This window comes from Dioscorea cayenensis, chromosome 19 (assembly GCF_009730915.1).
Source record: "Dioscorea cayenensis subsp. rotundata cultivar TDr96_F1 chromosome 19, TDr96_F1_v2_PseudoChromosome.rev07_lg8_w22 25.fasta, whole genome shotgun sequence".
NCBI lineage: Eukaryota > Viridiplantae > Streptophyta > Magnoliopsida > Dioscoreales > Dioscoreaceae > Dioscorea > Dioscorea cayenensis.
The window spans coordinates 11,297,862-11,305,220 of NC_052489.1; the positions used below are offsets into that span (position 1 = coordinate 11,297,862).

Below are 7,359 nucleotides of genomic sequence, written 5' to 3' on the forward strand. Positions count from 1 at the left end.
GGCCTGTGTTTCATCATGCTGTACAAATATAGTAGCTCATGTTTTCCCATAACCCCTTGATTTTCTGCTTTGCCGGTGAATAACCGTGCTACCACTGTATGAATGTACCGCAATGCAGGATCGATGATGCAAGAAGCATTCGTCAAGCCCGGTACATAATTTCTTCCTGAGCACAAACATCTCCATACTCCCTATGCCATCTCCCTTTGAAGATAGTTAATAAGCAACTTGCCGTACTCCACAGTCGTGATGAACTCACTGTTATAGAGCCCCAAGAACATGGCAAACTCTGTATAGCTCAAGGTGCGCTATACGCCAAATAACTAAAATCGTATGGAACCTGCACTGTCAAAACTCGGTATGTTTCTTCTGACAATGTCAAACAATCGACTCCATCCCCCCGTACCGAGGAAACCCTGTACCATCTCATCCAAACCCAACTATTCCAAGACCTGCCAATCCATAGAACAAACTTTATTGAATCTTTTTAACTTCAAATGGTTGTATTATTCTTTAAAACGTGGACTAGAAAAGCTAAGCTCAATAGGTGCTAAAAGTGGCATGGTTGACTATCTCCTTTGTGATCCCTTCCTTTGCAACTTTCTTGAGATTTCTATGGCACTTGTTAGGATGATGAACCTTCTAAGCTTCCCCTCTTGTGTGGTCCAGTAGACGTCCGTTTAACATTAGTTATCCTGCACAAGAAACGACATGGTTAGCTTTTATGATAAGCTAAAATAGGAAGGTTTACATCCTGCTTATGGGTAGACTTACGGCCATTAGGCTCGGGACATTTCACTTTTATGGCTCCCTTACGGCCGTAAGCCCTAAGCTCAGACCATAAGGTCACCTTGTGCAAGGAAGTCCAAAAATTTACATGCACACTGACTAATCGTTAACAAAAGTGAAATGTATAGCATTAGAACACTGTCATTAAACAAACATGAATAGGTTGACTAAATATGAGTGAAATAAAATACAAGAAACTTCACATCAAATGATGGGGGAAAAGAGAATCACTCAATGAAAATAAGGAAAAGAGAATATCGGGTCAGGGAGGAGGAGAAAATTCCTCCAATCCATGCGCTGGGTTTGAAGAGGGGTAGGAGTAGCCGACCAAGAAGTGGAGAACTGAATAACTTTTGAAAATAAAAAGCTCAGCTTCTCACTTAATGGAGCTAAAACCCTAAGTGTTTACAGGGAGCTTATTGAAACTACCGAATATGCATGTAAACCGCAAGTGCACGAGTTTAGAAGTAATAAATCCCAGGTGAGTGGGTATCGTATTCATAGGGAATAGTGAATAGAAACAAAATGATTTTTATCTAACTATAATGAGAATAAATCGATGGTATGATGAATGAGATTTATATAAAAAGAGATAAAAGAAATAAGAATGACAGGCACAATAAAATTGAGAGGAAAGGCAATCGATATAAATGGGGTACTCAGATATTATTACGTATAGGACAATTGTTTTTAGTGCAAAACCGACTATTATGCCTCCTAACTAATGCATTAATGAGTCATGGAAATCCTTCAATACATGGTCCCAAATCTAAGGTCAACCGTGACTAACTCTATACCAGTCCCGGAGGAGAAATCAAACAATCTCAACACCTCGCACTCGGATAGAATTGCATTTAGTTCTAGAGATTCCAAGTGATAAACCCTCTTCCTAGATATAGACCTAACCCTTTGGTCCAGGTGAGAGGTCCCTAGTCACAATTAAGCCCTACGTGCTAAAATCACTTCAACGCTTCACTCCGTTGCCTCTACAACTAAGCCCCAGCGAAAGGTCATCCCTTAGCCTATTCACTCTACTATGACCGCAAAGAACTCAAGGAAATGGAGGTAGGATAAATCATGTCGAAGGGGAAATGGGACGCTCCGCTACCTCTCGACTCACCCTCTCAACCCTCTCCAATCTAGCTTTGTCTAACTCTCGTGGTGTGTCACTCACTCACAAGGGTTACCAAGGTGAACTCTCGACCCTAGTGTCACTCTAAGGGAGCATTCAATCAATCAAACATTCAAGATTGGAACTCAATTAAAACATTAATTAAAGAAAGCATAATAAAAGGTTTAATGAAACAAATACATCCTAGGGTTCACAAATCTAAGTACCCACGAGGGGGTTTAGCTCTCCTTGGAGCTAGTTATAATCAACATTGAAATCAAATGTAAAAACAAGTAATCCATAGAAAAACCCCCTTGGTAGTCATGTCTATGGTCTTGAGGAGTTGCCTCGTCTCTTCCAAAGGTCCCCTTGTCCGGTATAGGGCATACCTCACAGGATTGGTGCCGACGAAAGCTCCCCCAATAACTTTTTTGCAAGTGGAGCACGGTGTCAAAGCCAGAGAACTACTCCAAAAGCCTTGCCAAAACCTCTGAAAACCCTAGCCACCGTCCTCTTGAAAGTTGGGGAAAAGATGGAGAAGAGAATGCTGAAATCGGGGCTGAAATCGGCTTTAAATAGGGCTAGAGTCGGGCATCCACATGGGCCTGTGGACGTTCCACACGCCCCTGCGGAATTTCCACATGGGCGTGCGGATTTCCACACGCCCGTGTGAATTCTCTAGAATTCTGATTTTCGGCCGACTGCGAACAGTAACTGCGAGAGTGCCCCCAGGCCAAAAGCACTCCCGAATCCACTTTTCATCGAGGCAACATAAACGGGCACACGTTTATGCCGTAGATCGCGTCGCTTCTTCAATAAAAAGGTTCATTGGGAAAGATCTTGCTATCATTGCACAAGTTAGGATACGCAAATGTGACTGCCTTCGTGCCCCTCCAACTCATTGTAATGGCTTGAATACATGGAGGTTGGCACACATTCACGTATCTTAGAGCCCCACTTGTGTCTTCGCGTTTGTTGATTCCAAGATTCAACCAAATAGTGCGTTCACGAGCTACTTTTGGCTTCTTTTCTTAATACTTAGCTTCACAACCCTACATGCACAAAAGAACACAAAAACACATGTATTAGCGCTTAAACCTGATAAAAGTCATGCTCATCATAAGGAAAGAATACTTTGCATTCCTAACACACAAGCACTTATCACTTACGCCGTAAGGCCTGTCCAATAAAGGTACTTCTCTCCTGTGACGCAAGTTATGACCTTAAGAGACAGCCATTGCAGGCTATAAAGTTCTATATTTTACTCTTACGGTCATACTTATAGGCTTAACTAGCTCATAAGGAACCTAGGCTATATTTCCCAGGATGTTACAGGCTACAAGGGTTTAAAATATACCCGTAAGGTGCACTGGATGACCCTTACGACCATACTTATGGGCGAAAGCTACCCGTAAGGAACCTTTGAAATATGCTCACCAGGACTTATAGACCAAAAGTGTGCTCATAAGACTCTGAATTCCCTTTGCGGGGTAGCTTACGAGCATAAGATACCAGTAAAACTCTCGGTTTGAGGCTTATGACCATGCAGCTTACAGTCGTAAGTAGCCTGTAAGAGTCTTGAAAATTTGAGCATAGTTTCCTTTTTTTCCTACAGTTAAGCTCAAATACATATAAGACCTAAGAAACATAAAATGAGTGTCCAGGGCCACAAGAATCCAACCAACACATGAAAATACACGCCAAGCCGAGCAATTTATTGTAAACTTAAACAAGACTACAAACTATAACTAAAGACTCAAACACAACAAAACATGGAAAATCTTGCTTGGGTTGTCTCCCAAGAAGCGCTTGTTTAACATCACGAGCTTGACGTACCAGTAACATGCATGTCATGGAGGCTTAAAGTAAAAACACTCTTCATGACCAAAATCAATGTCTTTGAAATAACACCCAAGTGTATGGTCGGAGAACATAGGAAACTTACTGATGAAGTTGACCGATTCGGGGGTTACCTCCTTGGGAGAAGATTTTCTCTTGCCTTTCTTTGGGGAAGTGGCCTCACGCCAATGCTTTTTGCTTGTGTTTTCCTCAATTACGGTTAGCGTAAGCAAAAGGATGGTCTCTTCCATGTGAGGGACATCCAATGACTCCTCGAAAGGCTCCTTGTGTAAGATTTTCTGCACACATTCATTAACAATCGAATCAGTCTTATTAAGAAAATAGCAAGTATCATTAAAAGTAGAAGGATGTTTCATTGCATCGGAAAAAGAAAACATGACTTCCTTATCCTCAACCCTAAGTGTCATTCTACCATTGCTAACGCCAATGAGGGCTTGGGAGATGGCTAGGAATGGCTTACCAAGAATGAGGGGCACTTCAACATCTTCATCTACATCTAGAATCACAAATCTACTAGAAAAATAAATTTGTCAACCTTAACCAAAACATCTTCTATGATTTCCCTAGGATGTCTAATGGAGTGATCCGCTAGTTGCAATATCATCCTAATTGGTTGAAGGTCACAAACTCCAAGCGTTTAAAACATTGTGTACGACATCACATTAATTCTAGCACTTAGATTTGCTAGGCCTTTTTTATTAACCAAATCACTAATGTTACAAGATATAGTAAAGCTCCCTAGATCTTTCTATTTCCTCGGTAGTCAGTTTTGAAGCAACGCTGAGCTCCCTTCCCCTCAATATTACTGTTGAGAAACTTTGAATACTTTGGCATTTGAGATAAGGCTTCAACAAATGGGATTTTAATATGCAATTACTTCAACAAGTCCAGAAATCTTTTGAATTGTTTGTCCGTACGATCATTCTTCAATCTTGATGGGTAAGGAATGCAGTGAATGTACTCCTTCATCGGTGGTGGTGTTCTCTTCTCAATAATTGGAGTAGGCCCGCTTTCCCTTACTGGACTCTTTATAACCTCAATTTCTAGCTCATTTCCCCCTCTCCATCACTTTTTCACTACTTGTCCACACTTCTTTAACACTCTGAAGAGTAATTGCCTTAAGATGCTCATAGGGATTGGCTTTAATGTTACTCAGTAAGCTTTCTTTAGGCCGTTTGAATAACAGTTTGACAATCTTCCCACATGGTTCTCTAAGTTCTGAAGAGAAGTTTGCTGGTTTCACATTGACGTTTCTATGCTTTGGAACCGGGTGTCTGACTAATAAAACTTAATGTCTGTACTCTAATTAAACCGAGTGAACACTTCCTCCAATACGTATTTCTTGCCATTATGCTGGTGAGGAGGAAATCCTTATAAGGCTTCTGTTGCTGCCCTTGATTTCCCCAAGAGAAATTAAGGTGATTCAGCCATCCTGGGTTATATGTGCTACTGTAGGGGTTCCCTTGCTGTCCGAAGGCACTATCAATGAAATCTACTTGTTCCGTAGGTTTGTGTGCCACCCCGACAATGAAACAATCTGTCGAGGCATGTTCTCCACCGCATGTGTCACACATCATAACTATAGTCGACTTCTGTGTAGATAAATTGTCAATCTTTTAGCTCAAAACTTCCACTTGGGTTGTTAGTGCTGTGACTTCACTAACTTTGATCATCCTAGCTGGCTTCACTACTGGTTTTTCTCTCAAATTCCATTGATAATTATTCATGTCTATCACCTCAATTAACTGAGTGGCCACTTCAGGGGTCTTACTACCAAGCGATCTTCTTGCTGCCGAGTCAATAAGCTGTCGGGTACTCTGACTAAGGCCTTTATGAAAAATCTAGACTTCCATCCACTCAGAGAGGTTATGATGTGGGTATTTTCTTAATAATTCTTTAAATCTCTGCCATGCCTCAAATAATGATTTAGTGTTCAACTGTGCATAAGTTGTAATCTTTTGATGTAGCTTGGTCATTCTTCCCGGAGGGAAATAACGGGCCAAGAACGCTTTGACAAGCTATTCCTAAGTTGTAATATATGCTCAAGGAAGAGCCTGAAACCAATTTTTAGCTCGTCCTTTCTAGTAAAAATGGGAATAAGCGAAGTCTGATGGTATTATTAGAAATGTTGTTGATCCTAAGTATGTCACATACTTTGATGAATCTCCCAATATGACTATTAGGATCCTTGTCTAGTAATCCATGGAATTGTATTGAATTTTAAACCATATGTATAAACACAGGCTTAAACTCAAAGTTGTTTGCTATAACTAGTGGGTGCACAATACTTGTCTGCGAACAGTCAAATGTTGGGCGAGCATAATCAGAAAGGGTCCTATGTCGATTCCCTTGATCTGCCATAGTGTCCAACTACTCTCCCTCAACACTAATGGTCAACGATCCTATTTCATTCAGTAGAGTTATTCTCAATCTAGTCCCAATCACTCTTTCTTTATTACTTTTATCTTTTGCCACCTTGGTGCTTTGCCCTTCGATGGCATACACTGAAATCAAACAAAAGAGAAAGAATCAGAAAATAATAAGGGAAAACAAAAAAATAACAAAGAAGAAAGAAAAGAGAAGAAATGGCTAAAGTGACAGATAATCAAGTGTTCCTAATATCACTATCCTTTCTTGGCAATGGAGCTAAAAACATGATATCGATGTAACTGTAAGTGCCGATCATGTAAAAAGTGTGCGTAAAGCGGAGTGTCGGTCCACAGGGAAGGAAATGAATAATAGTAATGACTCTATATGTGAAAATAGCCTAAAAGATTACGTAATGTCTGTGAGAACAAAAGAAAGTGAAAGCAAGAAAATGCGGGGACAAATAGAGGAGAAATCAATGAAGAAAGCGATGTTCAGGCGTAGCATACCTCTAGGGTTATGGGGTAGAGACAATAGTTGTCTGAACATGCAATCCTATTTGACCTGGAAGGTTTCTAGAAATATACAAAACCCCGATTTCTCAGGTGATGTGTAACTGAATACTTGTAGAGCTGATACAGATATCCACACAATTGCATTAACACTCTATGAAATCTTGTCTTGGACTAATGACAATCTCTTAAATAGGTAATCTCCCCCCAAAGAGAGATTACCCCTAATCTAAATACAGAGTAGACATGTGATTTCTCCTAAATCCTCTCCACATGATTGCAAAGAGCATTGAAATCATCATCAATCCACTAGGAAGGATTGTGGGAGACAATGTCTAATAGATACCTTAACCAGAGGTGCACCCACTATACTCTTGAATTGCAGTAAGTCAATGCTAGGTAGGAATTTCTTCTCTTGTCATGTTGTAATACAAAGTATATTTGCTATGGCTTTCACCTCATTAGAAACCAAGCATTCATTCACACAATTAGATTCAAATAAAAATGATTGCAATTAAGACATCAATTAAGCATCAAATATCCAACAACCAAAGTCAAAGAAATAAACCCTAGAGTTCAACTATGCCAAAACATCTACAAATTAGCCCTCCATTAATGGAGGACAAGCATTAAAGATACAAATAATGAAGGAAAGCATAAGAGCTATGAAAACCCCCTTCTCAATTTTGTTAATGAAGAATCGTCAGTGAAACCGTAGGT

General features: G+C 40.2%; 1 non-coding gene across 1 annotated transcript; it reads left to right on the forward strand.

Moving 5' to 3' along the window:
* Positions 1-5,623: 5,623 nt before the first annotated feature.
* LOC120250929 lies at positions 5,624-5,730 on the forward strand. The gene has a single exon (XR_005533258.1). It is a non-coding gene; the product is annotated as a small nucleolar RNA R71 (small nucleolar RNA).
* The last annotated feature ends 1,629 nt before the right edge of the window (positions 5,731-7,359 follow it).